Here is a 13,875-nt window from a genome sequence, read left to right as displayed (position 1 = left end):
GATAAGAAACACTGTATAAAGGATTAACCTTCCAAACACTAGTGGGTGCATGCATCACAAAATCTGCAAATAGGCATTTTAAAAAAGTTGTCATATAAAATAGGTTGAAATAAAGACTTCTTATCACAATGGTCACACTTTCCATGTTATCTTAGAATGTGAATGTTCTCACAAGTATAGAAAAAAAGGAAAGAATATTTAGTTGTATTAAGAAATGCAGAGTGCAAATAACAATGCTACATCAGATACATTTGGAAAGAAGTGAGCATGTGAATTTGATCAAGAAACATTTTCATGATGGATATTAAGCAGAATATCAGGGACAAAGGAAAAGAGGAGTATTTATATTAATTGCTAGTATTACATAATGAGGGGAATCTCACAGAACAAGAAGAGGCACAACTGAGAGTGCTAAAGAGAAAATAAGGAAGTAACTTGATAGTTTGCATGAGTTTAAAGATATTGCTGTTATGTAGCTGCTTTATGAGAATATCTCCAGAGCACAAAAACTTTTGGCATGATGACTTAGGCAGCACAAAGTAGAAAGGGTTGTTGCCAAACATAACAAACCTATAACAAGAAAAAATAACAAGAAATCCTGTGATGGTATTAGAGATATTTTAGATATTTTATGAAAATTTGTATAAAGCAGAGAAGTGGGGAAATCAAAAGAATTATATCAGGTTAAAGAAACCATATCAGGTTTCAAGGTAAAGACAGAAAGATAAAGAACATAGACACCCTTCATAAGGGATGCCAGCAAAAACCCGCTCACCAGTCCACAGGACATCAAAGGAAGATGGAAGGGGTATTTACATCAGCTTCTGAATGAAGAAGACCCCACAGAAGCTGTACTGCCCCAGCACAGTCTATAATGAGAGAAGATGAGGATCCCACTCTACAGGAAGTAAGAATAGTACTAAGGAACATAAAGTCAGGGAAAGCAACAGGCTCAGAGGAGCTCACAGCAGATATGATAAAGATTCTGGGTGAGATATGGGAGAAATGGCTCTTGAGGGTACTCATAGCGGTGTGGAGAGAAAGGTGAATCCCAGATGACTGGAAAATAAGCATACTTGTACCAGTGTAGAAGAACAAAGGTGACATCCACATCTGTGGGCAGTACAGAGGCACCAAATTCCTATCACATTGCATGAAAGTGCTGGAGAGGGAAATTTATAAATGGATATCTAGAGTAGTAGAATGTAAGATGGGAGATGAGCAGTTCAGATTCAGATCAAGATGTGCACAACTGATCTGATGTTTGCAGTAAGACAGATAGTTGAGAAGACATTAGAGATGAGGAAGAGTCCAACTGGGCATGACAAGGTCCCAAGAAAGCAGATTTGGGCAGTGTTGTAGTGGTTTGAAGTCCCAGAAGCATTGGTAGAATTAGTCCAGTCTATGTACAAGGACCAAATGACTCAAGTACAAACAGTGTTTGGTCTCACAGAGTGGTTCCCAGTAGGAGTGATTATGCACCAGGGTTCAGCTCTGAGCCCACTGCTGTTCATAATGTTGATGGACTACATTAGTAAACAGATCAGAGGGGAAAGATCAACAAAGTTGCTGTGTACAGACAATGTGGCATTACAGGCAGACTATGAGCATGAAGTTCAGCAAAGGATAGGGAAATGGAATGCAAAATTGAAGGCATATGGGATGAAACTAAGCACAGATAAAACACTGGTAATGCCAGTGAATTGTGGAAATCAGAAGAAGATGAAAACTGAGATAGAAGGGATGGTAGTAGAACAGGTTAATAGCTTCAAGTATCTGACAGGGGTGATTGAGGAGAAGGGAAGTCTTAATGAAGAGGTCAAAGCAAGATTCAGAGGGGCTGCAGCCAACTGGCATAGAGTCTCTGGTGTAGTCTATGACAGAAGAATGGTGAAGAAGTTGAAAATTAAGGTGTGCAAGACAGTAGTGCGACCAGTACTACTGTATGGCATAGAAACCTAGGCAGTAAAGTCAGATCAGATGACGAAGCAAGAGGTGATGGAAATGAAGTGTCTGAGAAGGGTGGAAGGATGCATAATGTGGAAAGGATGAAGAAATGAGGGCATAACAGCAGAAGCCAAAGTAGCTCCAATTGCAGAAAAGATCAAAGAGAACAGATTATGGTGCTTCAGACATATCAACAGAAAAGCAGAAGAAAATCTAGTGAAGAAGATTTGGGATAGACAGGAAGAAGGTAAGAGGAAACAAGGAGGTTCAGCAAAGAGATGGACAGATTGCATGAAAGAAGATCTGAGCCAGTCAGGCATGAGCATGAAAGAAGGCAGGAGTGTGGCATTGAATCAAGAGAGCTGGTGACAGTTAATATGATACCCAGACCCCATGTAGAAAATGGGAAGGGGGGGCTTAAGATGAAGTTGAAATTAAGAAAAAGCACAAATGTAAATATTTAAGGAAGTCTTAAATATGCCAAGGTTGCAAGTAGATACGTTTCAACAGTTAACAGTTAAGATAGGAGGAGATGAGATAAAATTGGTGATGTATAACCAATCTTCAGGAAAGTCTTCAGGATTAGATGGTAATGGTATTCTGGTCGAAGTTTGGAAGCTAGGATGGAAGAAAGTGATTAAGGTCTGGAAGGTTTTGTTTAACACTATTTTAAAAAGGGGTAGGGAGCACCTATATCCTGGGAAAAAAAGCTGTGGTAGCTGTAATACCTAAAGATGGTAAAGAGCCATCAGATCCAGCTTCATATAGGCCCATGGATGAATATAAAGTATTTATATCTATTATGGCTAAAAGAATGGCAAAGGTGTTGCCAAAATTGATAGATATGGATTGGTGTGGTTTTGTTGGAGGTGCAGACGTTTGATAACATTAATAAAACGATGATCCAGAGGGAAGCAGAATGTAAGAAAATACTGCTGTAGTTGGTGGGTCTTGATGCAGGGAAACATTTGACAGAGTAAGCTGGGATTTGACACCTAGGGCAATATAAGCATTTGGATTTCCTGATACAATAATAAGATTAATTAGGTGGATATATGGGGGATCTGAGGCAAAAATCATAATGGGATGTTCCTGTCTGATAAGTTGGTTCTAAACAGATGAACCAGGCAGTGGTGTCGTCTAGCCCCTTTGTTATTTGCATTATGTTTAGAACCATTGGTAAAGAAAATAAGGGACTCAGAAATTCAATTGGTATGGTATTCAAGAAAAGTTAGCTTTATTTGCAGATGATATTATTTTGCACTTGATAGAACTAGAAATGGACATCTTAGTGTTGTGGAACATTCTGAGACAGTTTGGGATTTTTTTCAAGGTATAACATTAATAAATGTAAAACAAAGGCTATAGCAGTAGATTAAATACCCACACGTGAATTTGTTTAGCAATACCCATATTTATTACATGATAAAATTAAGTATTTAGGAGTATGTGTTAAAGAGGATTCTGTTATGACAACTAAGGATATGAGAGAAGAGAATAATAAAAATATAATGCAAAGATAAACTGGAAGGTCTTGTCTATGGATATGGATAACAAGATACATGCAGTAAAAATGTTTTTAATACCTTTAGTTTTATACACAGGTCAGGCATGTTTTTATCAACTAGAGGAGACGTTGTAGAATATAATTAATAAAAACTTTGAAGGAATTTATCTGGGAGGGGAAGAAGGCAAGAATCAAGTGTGATAAATTGATCCTTCCAATAGAATGAGGAGATTTAGGATTCTCTGATTTGAAGGGATATTTAGAGCTATACAGTTAAGACTCTTGTACAAAGTGGAAAGGGATGATAATGAAGCAGGAGGGTAATTCAAGAAATAAGGAAGTAATGGGATTTTGGATTCAGTTCCTTAAGGAGAATAATAGCAACCATGCAGAATATTATATTCATAAAGTAGCAGAAAGCATGCTAAGAACTCAGGCAGCACAGGAATGAAGAAGGAGATTCTGCCAAAAGGGTTGACTACAATTAGGTGTACAGACAATAGGCAAGAGGGGGCTGACATTTACTGCAGGATGCTGGCAAAGGAAGCAGGACATTTCAAACAAATAATTAGACAGGGAAAGGTAATAGAATGGGAAGAGGCAAAGAAGACATTGGAACTGCAGGGTAGATATTGCCATCCCTATATCAGGGATTGATATCAGAGTATAGGAAATGAGAAAGTGATATGGGGATAATAAATAAAAGACCTGCACTGGTTACATTTTTAGTTGAATCTGTAACAGAAGCTGCTGTTAAAAAGGGATAATTAGTAGAGGCATATAAAATATTGCAGGGTAACTACAGGAATAAATCAGATGAGGTTAGAAAAGATTGGGAAGAGAGATTAGATAAGCAATTCATAAGAAGGGCATATGTATATCTTCCAAATATGCAACAGAAGCTAGATGATTTAGGATTTTTACTTGGAAGTGTTTGCATAGGTATTTTGTACTCCAAGCAGACTCCAAAGAATTTTTCCTCATGTCACTGTTAAATGTTTTAGGTGAAATGGGGAAGAAAGAGGTACCTGGGAGCATATGTTCTTAGAGTGTAATGAGATAGCAGACTTTAAAAATTCCCTACAGAGTACTCTGCCAGGAATACTGGGTAAGCAAATGAGTGTAACTAAGGAAATTATTATTTTTTTTTTTTAGGTAGGATTCAAGATCTGAATTGCCTAAACATAGTAAGGCCTGGTTAGGTTTAATTCTGCTGGCTGCCAAAAAAGAAATTAATAGAAAATGGAAATTAAAATCTAAACCAACTATATTTAAAGTAGTTTGTTTCTTTGTGTCCTTCGGCTTTTCCCGGTTAGGGGTTGCCACAGCGGAACTCCGGTCTGCTAATGATTGGCAGTAGATTTTTACGTGCTGGCTTGCCTGGCCTAACGCACAACCTTCAATGAAGGAATGCCCATTCACGCATTTCGCCACACAGAAGACGCTCTAACTGAGAATCGAATGAGCAACGTCTAGCTGTGAGGCGGCAACGCTACCGCAGCACCACCACCGCAGTCAACTATATTTAAAGTAGTGAATATTCTAAATGAAATAAAATAACAGAAAATGGTATCTTTAGAAAATGATAGGAGTAAATTACCTAGAAAATAAAAAAAATGGAAATTGTGGGAACAATATATGCAGAAAAATATTTTGGATGAGGAATGAGGTTAAAGAGCAAGCAGGAATTTAACAATGCATGCAATGTTTTATTTATTATATTGTATAGAACAATATCTGTGAAGTATAATGTTTGTAAATATGAACTTGTTAATTTGGTTTGATTACTTTTATACAAATGTAAGTTTGCCCCTGCCACAAGTGACAATTCAGTATCAAATTTCAAATCTCATCTACTCTCTCATCTTTCTTCCAAATGGGAATGCCCTTGCCACACTCCAACTTAAATCCCTCCCCCATTCCACTGTGCACTGACTCATCCAACTACTTCTACTATTACTTCAACCCACCCAAAACAATCCTTCCCCTACCAAAAAATAATTTTCTCTCTAATATCTATTGTACTGTACTCTCCAATCTTAACTATACTATTACCCTCTCCATGCATGATATTTTCCTAACCTACTAATGGCTAGTAGCTATATATGTTGAAATGTTAAACCTACAAATGAGTTTATAACAAAAATATTCACTTTATGTAAATGTTGAAATTTCTGTATTGAATTATGTCTTTTCATTATTGTAACATTGTGACAAGCCAATTGCAAATATCATGGAGCTTATCTGTAAATGTTTAATTAGCTGTATGAACTATGTCCTTTTGTAACATGTGAAATGTAACTTGCTATTATTGTGGAGGTTTTCTCCCTGGGACTCCACTGAAAACGGGGTTTCCTTGGCCCAATAGACTTCCCTGGTCATCAAATTTAAATAAAATAAAATAAATAAATAAATAAATAAAATGATTAAAGTTCTATCCTTCCCAGGAGTCAGTACAGAATAAATTGCAATGTCTCTAGCTCAGTCCCTTATTCTATTCCAACCTCTATTATCATCCTATTAAAAACCAAAATAGCTATGAAGTATCCTATCCCAAAAAAATGTCATCCTTATTCTCAGTCAAGAATTACAATCCACTTTCAGCCCTTTGGCAAAATGCTCTATAAATTAATAATTAAGTACATCACCAAATACAGCCCACAATCATAGATTTAGGAAATAATAGTGCAATTCATTATACTGTTATGTCCTGTATGTAATGATGTACATAATAGTATAATTACTATTATGCACATCATCACATACAGGACATGTTAGTAATGTTAAAGAGGTGGTTCACCAGCAGAATATTCCTAGATCCAACAAGAACTTGTGCGACTACAGACCACTGACTGTTGTTAACCAAATGTCAAACACAGGCTTCAGCAGAGAAACTGTAAAATGGCTCTAAACTGCTTCCTTAACAGAGCCTTCTATATCAGTGATGAAAAACAGTTAGATATGGGCAACTTTAAGTCAGACATCCCACAGGGATCAGTCTTAGGCCTCCATACCTCTCAACTTTCCAGATTTTTGGAGAACATCCAGATTATTGCTTCATATTTTTGGTCTGTTCCTAGTGCCGGTGCTAGGTTATTTTGTGCCCTAGGGAAAACTTATTAGTGCACCCTTTGTTTTACAAATAAGAAAAGTACTGTAATACTAGCTTTGCAGAACTGTAACAGTAAGTAACCAGACCATTTGTTCCATTCACACAGCCTTAATCTCCACTCACAACCCCAACCACAGTATATGACTTGATCTTTCCGAGATTAAAAACGAAACATAAATAGCAATACAAAAGACGACACTGTCATTACTTAAGCATACTTGTTTTTCACACAAACAATACTTAAGAGTTCAGAGCTTGTGGTCGATCTTACTTCACTAAAATGCACATTACTCTTGCAAAGTAAGACAGAACTGTAGTCATTCTATTTGCACATAGGCTTTACCCCCATTCCAACTGTCAACCCAGAGAATATACTTTGAGCCTATAATGTTTAAAATAACAAAAATAAAAGGCCACGGTTACATTATTGTATTTCTTTCACATCACATAGCCAAGAACTTGCATGTGATCTTACTTCAGTTCACCCATACACACTGTACTCATGCAAGAGTACAGCTTGTTTCAACAACAAAACATTGACAAACAGTCCCATTTATCTTGACTACTCCTACAAAATATTAGGTTAGAAAAACATGCCATCCATAAACGGCTCCCTAGAACACACTTCAGACCTAGTATCTCTTTAACTCCTGCCAGGGTATTAAATAAAAAAAAAAAAAAAAAATAATAATAATAATAATAATGATAATAATTGGGAGGGTTGGGAGGGTGGCCTAATGGTTAAGGTGTTTGCCGTACAAACACAAGGAACAGGGTTTGAATCTCACAGGGGATAATTGGCTAGGCTTAAAATGGCTCGCAAGGGCAGTTAGCCTAGTACTAATCTATGATCCTATGATCCTATGATAACAAAGAAAGTCATCAACAGCCCTGAAAACACACAGACCACTAGTATCTGGTTGACCATGCCAGTGTATTACAAAAAAAATAAATAAATAAATCAACAGTCTCCAAAACACATTGCATCCCTAGTATCTGGTCAATCCTGCCAGGATAGTTTATTAAAAAAGAGAAAGTCATCAACAGCCCCCAAAACACACACAGTACCTAACCTTACCTACTACTATTATCTGGTTGACCATGCCAGGAGTGTTAGAAAATCACAAACTGCCCCCAAAACAGCCAGCCCACTACAGATGTCATCTTCTACTATAATCTGGTTGACCCTGCCAAACTCCAGGCCCAGGATGTTAGAAACAAATAACAAATATGTAACCAGTCCACCTTTTCATTTTAAACAGTACCTGGTCAATCCTGCCAAAAATAACAAATAATTAAATACATAAATTATCTGGTCGACCCTGCCAGGAAAACAATTACAGAAAATACCTGGTTGGCCCTGCCAGGAAAAAAATGCAATATGTATGTCTGATTGGTCCTGCTGAAAAAAAAACACAGTCAGAAGAACCCATTATTTTTTTCAAACTTACCTAAACTATTTGCTGTCACTGTGGTCTGTGGATTAGTTTTCAAATAGAAGTAATAAAATTCACGAACACTTCTGAAGAAGACTCCACTGCTGCTCTCTCATTCTCGCTCATTACTTTACCCAATGCAAAGAGTGGGAAGAGAGCGTGAGAGCAATAGGACTAATCAGCAGCCACATCACGTACATGGCTGCTGACTAAACAGTCCAATCATACTCAGATCCCTGCAGTCTCTAGTCAATCCGGACTGTTTTTAAAGCAGTCTGGCAATGGTGTGTGTGTGTGTTTTTTTTTTTTTTGTTAAAGCGGAACTCGGGCACGCATGCTTGCTCTCTCTGAGTTCCGTGAATACTCACTACGAGCCATCCGGCTGCACCCCTTCATGATCTGCCCCCTAGGTAAATGCCTAATTCACCTTAATGGTGGTGCCAGCCCTGTTTGTTCCTCATAAAATTTGTGGTTTTCTAGACAAGCCCTGAGGACTGAAGTCACTATAATGGCACCCATTTGAATTTCGTATTTTATATCCTTCAGAAAAAAACACATGCCACCATAAAACTTGCCATGCTAGCAACTTTCTAAGAGCAATATTTAAAACCTGTCACTATTTTTGAGCTTTTGTCTCTCCATTATTTTAGGCTTCATCCAGATTTATGGCACACAGACGTTGAGATTTATGTAGACCCCACATTGTTCAGTGATATTACAAATAAATAAAAAACAGAAAAGTATTGCAGTGTATGTTGATGATATTATATTTTACCATGTCAGTGTCTCCTCCCAAGCTGTGCAAGAAACCAGCTATGCACATAAATGTCTACAAATAACTATAGCATAATATACCTAAAATTTCATCTCTGCTTCTCCAAGCACATCACAGATTAAAACCATACCCTTACAGTAATACAGCAGTCTAAAACTCAGAAAAATAAAATAGAACAGGTGACACAGTGCAAATACTTAGGCTTCAGAATAGGCCCTAAACTGAAATTGTATACCTTTATGGAGCAAGCTGTAATCTATGTAAACAAATGGCTGAAATTCTGCCATGTGGTAAGCACCCACCTCATACCAGATACATGAGAATCACTAGGATATACACTTCTTATAACCATTATAAACTCCTGCAAAAATATGCTAATAATCCAAAAAGCAATAAACAATATGTGTAGGTTTATAACACTAGCACCCGCTAAAGAATATCATGGCACTGCCCTATAGCAATTCAGTTGGCTCCCTGTCACAGTGAGAGCCTGATTCCTTCTGTCAACCTTCACATTCAAGCTGCATAACTCCAGCTACTGTCCCACCTTAAAACGTAAGCTTAAACTGAAATCTTTCATTTAAAACCACTAAGAAGACGATAACAAGACCTGTACACTCCAAAGACCAAACTTCCAGTCAATGAAAGAAAAAACTTTTCCAAAATAGCCACAGCTAACTTGCACCATCTTTATCCTAACATCCACATAAAAAACTATATACACAGTTTAGAAAATTGCTGCACATTCACCATGAAAACAGTTGTCCGGTTCCTGCTTCAAAAACAAGTGATATTATCCTCTTTTCCCTTAGCTCAAAATATGAATAGTGACTCAGTTGTAACAGCACATCTCCCTGCTTATCTTCACTGAGCACAGACAAACATCCTTTGATATAAATATGTAAATAGTCCTATATAGTGTCTTCTGCCACAGTACTTCCAGCTCTCACAAGCCACTAAAAACCTCCCTTAAATCGGTACAGAGGATTAAGTATATGAGGTTTTTATATGAGTGCCGTGCTGTAGTCCAGGGTATGATCCCTTTACCTTAATTTGCCTGTTGTGTGACTTAGAACAAACCATTTAATCTGTCAGCTTTAGTGTCCATTAATGCTGTTTGCAGGTCATGGAAATTATCTTACTGTCATTAGAGGTTTAAATGTCAAGACAAATACATTGTTGCCAGCAGACTTCAATTACCCATGCATTGACTGTTACACTAAAACCTCTGACATTTGATATGCTCAGTATTTTGTAGATTTTGTCAGTGCCAGTGCACTGAACAAATTGTGCCCAACAAGTGGAACCATATCAGCACATCTTATATATTTTGATTATTTCTATTACATTAAGGTATCAGCAAAGTTAAATACAACCTACCTTAACCATTAAGGTATCGTAGAAGTTAATTATAATTTACATTAACACTAACCTTCAATCTATTTGTACCTCTTCTTTAGCCATCCATTTAGCATTTGGTATTATTAGGTAGTGTAGCAACTGACAAATATATATGATAACTAGATACTAACAGATAAACATGCTAACATTATTGGGAGGTTTAACTATCATCCATAAGGTGGAGGCCACACTCACACCTAAATAATTAACGAGTACACTTCACACAAGGCCACTCTCACATATGTATGCGTGCATCATACCTATTGAGGTTGTTAAGTTATTCCCTAAGCCTCTTAGAATCAGGACAAACACACCGCAGCCACAAAACACCACAACTCTCAGCCACAATGTGTAATATAGAGTCACTTACCACAGGGGGTTGCAATGGTGCACATCCAAGGCCATTTATTTTATTTATTTAACATTTGTTAACCGTGAAAATCCAACTTGGAACCAAGCCAATTTTCAGTGGGGAGCAAACATTCCAGAAGCATGTCTTTGTAACATGGAAGAAAACTGGAGCACCTGGAGGAAGCCCACACAAACGCAGGGAGGACATGTAGACTCTGCACAGAAGGCACTCCAGCCAGGAATCGAACCGGAGAACTTCTTGCTGTGAGGCAACAATGCTACTGCTACACCACCGCACCATCCATTTACTTCCATCAAGTCTGCACACACACAGAATTATGTTAGTACTCGGTGACTGCATTGTTGAGCACACAGATTCTGCTCTCAATAGGCTGGAAAAGAATATGGTGACAGTCTTCCTTCCAGGATATGTGATATGAGCGCTCTAAAATCTCTCAAACCAGACAAATGCACCTGTGGCCTGGCAGTGGCCCATATGGGTCTGAGTGATTTGAGGTGTTCAACTTTGAAGAACATACAAACAGACACAATGAAGTCTGCATGTCATCAGATGAGGAATTGAAAGCACAACTACAAGTAGTCAAAACTTTTTCAGATGATATAAGAATGTCATTTGGTCTTGATAAATGTTAAAAAGCAACATTTAAAGCAGGAAAGCTGTAGCACCAAGAAAATATCAATTTGAGACAAGAATGTGATTATAAATGAACTTGAGCAAGAGGGAGTGTATAAATATTTGGGAATTGATGAAGGATCAACAATAAAACATGACCAAATGTGAATAAAACTCAGTAAGGAATATTTTAGAAGACTTAAATTAATCCTGAAAACAGTGTTGATATTTAGGAACAAAGTTCAAGCTATAAACCAATTTGCTATTCCTGTCCTAACTTACAGTTTTGAAGTGAATGACTGGCTACAAAAGGTGTTGGGTAGATTAGACAGGAAAACAAGAAGGATGTGTCATGCTCATCAAATGATTTATAAAAATCAATGCATACCAAGATTACATATTCTCTATTCTGAAGGAGGTATTGGGGCTTCTTGAAATTGATTACATGTATAGATCTGGAATTATAGAACTGCGTACATATCTGCTGACCTCACGAGACCCAAACATAGTGAAAGTTTTGAAACATGATGAGAATAAATCTAAGATGACTTTTCTGCTTAGTCTAGCAGAAGCAGATCGGGGTCAAGTGGAAATGGAAATCAAACCAGAAGTAGATAAAAATCAGGCAGCAGCTGAAAGTGAAAAAAAAAGAAAGAAAATAAGGTGAAGGATCAGATGAGAAGGCAAAAAATGTGGAAAATGCATAAATATAGTTGCAAATATAGAACTCTCCTGGAACAACCTCATGTTGATCAGGATTGAACGCTGGAATGGTTATGGAGAAGGGAATTCAAACCAAAAGATGAAAGGTTAATATTGGCAGCACGAGATAGTGGAATACGTACATGCTGGTTTACAAAGTCCATTTGAACATGTGGTAGAAACAGACAACTGTAGGTTTTGTAAAACAGAATTGGAAACAGTTGCACACCTTTGTACTGGTTGTAACAAACTAATGGTAGAAGGACTATATACTGAAAGGCATAATAATGTGGCAAGACTGTTGCACTGGGGATTGTGCAAACATTATAACACTGAAGTAGCTGAAAAACACTGGAAACATGAACCACAAAGCATCATAAAAAATGATGAAGTCTTCATCACATGGGATCTCCCGTTACCAACAGTTCAAAATATAGATGTGAGAAAACTGATATAGTCGTCCATGAAAACAAGACAAAAGTAGCATTGATCATTGAAATCACTACATCCAGTGACCACAGTGTATTGCGTACAGAGAGACACAAAGTCATAAAATATCAGGATTTGCAGGTAGAAATGAGAGCAATGTGGAAGAAAGATACCCAGACAGTTCCAGTAGTAGAAGGAGTAATGGGTCTTATGAAAAAGAATCTACAATTGTATTTAAGTATGTTACCAATACATGTAACTCCATACGAATTGCAGAAGGACTCAACTTGGCATATTGCAGGTGCTGTGAAGAGCATTTCTGGCTAACATCAAAGACTGAAACAATATTAATTTCATGAAGTTTAATCATACTTTGACTTAGGAATGGGGTCCATTCCCATCATGGTATTAGAAACTCAAAAGACTTGGAGAAATTAGATAAAGAGCTTGCATGTCATATTATGTCTTCCACATACTGACCTTCTCCCATAGTGCCTTTTCTGGCAAAGTCCCTTTTCTGGTTACTACAGTGTAGCCATAAACTCATCTCTATACCCCAATGCTGACCATATTAAGGTTTTGTTACTCAATGTCAGAAGTCAAAATAATAATCTGCCTGATCTCAAGGCTATCCTGTACCTTGACAGAAATGCGATTTTGGTGCAAATGTAACACTACCTCTATATCATTTCAGCCCACTGAGTGTCTGTAGTAGATAACACTCCCTCTGTATCCTTTCAGCCCAGTGAGTGACTGTAGAAGATAACACTCCCTCTGTATCCTTTCAGTTCGAGTGTCTATAGAAGGTAACACTCCCTCTGTATCCTTTCAGTTCGAGTGTCTGTAGAAGGTAACACTCCGTCTGTATCCTTTCAGCCCAATGAATGTCTGTAGAAGGTAACACTCCGTCTGTATCCTTTCAGCCCAATGAGTGTCTGTAGAAGGTAACACTCCCTCTGTATCCATTCAGCCCAATGAGTGTCTGTAGAAGGTAACACTCCCTCTGTATCCATTCAGCCCAATGAGTGTCTGTAGAAGGTAACACTCCGTCTGTATCCTTTCAGCCCAATGAGTGTCTGTAGAAGGTAACACCCCGTCTGTATCCATTCAGCCCAATGAGTGTCTGTAGAAGGTAACACTCCCTCTGTATCCTTTCAGCCCAATGAGTGTCTGTAGAAGGTAACACTCCCTCTGTATCCTTTCAGCCCAATGAGTGTCTGTAGAAGGTAACTCTCCCTCTGTATCCATTCAGCCCAATGAGTGTCTGTAGAAGGTAACACTCCCTCTGTATCCATTCAGACCAATGAGTGGAAGACCATCAGCATTTATAAGAGACTCCTTTTCTTCCAGACATATCCTACATGACCCTGAAGCACAACTTACCAAAATCCAAATCACTCAAAACAGGATAAACTGACCATTTCATAGCCTTGTTTATTTCACACCCATGATTGTGAATACCAAGGAAATGGCTAATTGTGCAAGCTAATTTGCCTGTAAATTTAAATACTTTTATTAGATTCATATTGAAAAATTGACAACATATTAAGTGAATGTCGATTCTCTGAAATAAATTAGCTT

The 13,875-nt window shown here is 37.7% G+C and overlaps 1 protein-coding gene across 1 annotated transcript in view; it reads right to left on the bottom strand.

Annotated features, from left to right (window-relative positions):
- Window positions 1-13,875, bottom strand: part of PLCXD3 (phosphatidylinositol specific phospholipase C X domain containing 3) — a 967,154-nt gene that overhangs the window by 642,748 nt on the left and 310,531 nt on the right. The window lies entirely within an intron of this gene.

Source organism: Protopterus annectens, chromosome 1.part0 (assembly GCF_019279795.1).
Source record: "Protopterus annectens isolate FY-2018-M chromosome 1.part0, PAN1.0, whole genome shotgun sequence".
Taxonomy (NCBI): Eukaryota; Metazoa; Chordata; order Ceratodontiformes; family Protopteridae; genus Protopterus; species Protopterus annectens.
This window is presented reverse-complemented; position numbering and strand designations above follow the sequence as displayed.